Raw genomic sequence first — 1,780 nt, 5'->3', positions numbered from 1 at the left:
TTTCACTCGACTGGACATAGGTGTAGTTTTTATTAGCTAAATCTGGTGAAGTTGTGGTAAAATGCCAACATTAGCCTATTCGTTGTAGCAAGCTAGCTGGCAGCTAAAATTTGCTAAATTCAGTGATGCCCCTGTCTCTTTTGTGAATAAACAAACACTTTAACTTTGAAATGGATTCTGCAGTACAGGGATTTGAGGTTCAAACTGCAAAGGTATCTACAAGGGTGCCAGGTATCTACAAGGGTGCCAGGTATCTACAAGTGTCTATGCATCGATACACACACTTGCTCCCATTTGACACGGTATCCCATGGCCTGCAGTTCCCCCATCATCATTCGATAGCCGATGCGTGGCAGTCTCCTTTTAACTGATCTAACAAGGCTGTCCAGCTCATCATCTGAAAGTCCATACTCTTGCATCCGACGAAATAATGTCCTTTTGCTGACACCCAGAATCCGAGCTATACTTGGAATGGAAAATTTCATGTTGATGAGGCTTTGAAAACATTCTTCTGATATACTAAGTTTACGTTGTCCTCTCGCTGTGTATACAACATCAACAAGAGAAGAATGTGGGTGTCTCTCTCCGTCTTGAAAATTTATCAGTCTCAAAAGATTGGATAAGGCATTAAGAATATCTTGTGGTACTGCTAAAGTATTACCAAATGACCGTATAAGTCTCAATTCATGACTGATGACATAATGCAAATAGTCCATATCTACAGGTCTGCGTTGTACAGCTCCATGAAGCTTTGTTAGCAATCTTTCATAGAACTGCCTCCTTATTAATGGTACCTGGAACAGAAATTGATACATTTGCTAATTGTGCACTAATGACATATCAATCTATGCATACGTACATGAACACAACAGGAAGATAAAGAAATTAAATCATTTACATAAACAAGTACATCCATTTCATAGGACTTTTAATGAATTTTAGTTTAAAATACATTTGTGATTTAAAAATACTTAAAAATGCAAAATATGTGAAAACTTTTTGTCCAGATTGGAGCAGAATATTCATATTTAAAATTAATTTAGTTACAAATGGCTTGGTACAGCACCCTTTTTACACTGACAGACAGGCAACTATTTTGTTTTAAAGAGTATGGCAAGCAAAGATGTATAAAAAAAAACAGGTGACCTGCAACACTGCCATAAAGACATTACTTCCAACCCTACACTTGTCTTACCGTTATGTGCCTGGAAACTGCCATTGCTTAATATGTTATCATCACCACTGGCCATCAGGAGTAAGGCTCTGGCAGGAATCCTAGAAAGGGTGGCATCTGTCGGCTGTGTTGCAAGAAGAGTGTACTCTGTAAAAGGTCCCCTCTCATTGGTCCATGTAGATACAAACCACAAACTCATCAGGTTTGTGTACAGTACGTGTTTGTATGTTCAGTACTCTGGATACACTGTAACTATTTTCATTTATGATTTGAGCATAAGGCATTTTACGTTAACAGTTAGAGGATTCAGGTAAATTTCTATCTCTACAAAGTAAAAAAAAAATTCCTGTTTAGTAAGCAAAGAAAAAAACAAGTTGATAAATTCTGACTTGTGGACAAATGTTATACTTGGACGTGTGTGAGTGTTTCACATTTTTCTTTTTTAGATATGGGATAGTTATATTTGCTGGGATTGATGGCTATTCGCAAAAGGTAAACAATATTCCATTGCAATCACAATTTCTTTTCTCAAAATTAATTAACTACCCTATCCTCCTGACTACCAGGAAAAAAAATGTTGTCCAATCAAAAAAATTTTTAAATCCC

The sequence above is a fragment of the Haplochromis burtoni genome, unplaced genomic scaffold, assembly GCF_018398535.1.
Source record: "Haplochromis burtoni strain Fernald_Lab_line unplaced genomic scaffold, NCSU_Asbu1 Contig_1170, whole genome shotgun sequence".
NCBI classification, from domain to species: Eukaryota; Metazoa; Chordata; class Actinopteri; order Cichliformes; family Cichlidae; genus Haplochromis; species Haplochromis burtoni.
The sequence above is the reverse complement of the archived record's forward strand: the minus strand, read 5'-3'. Positions refer to the sequence as shown.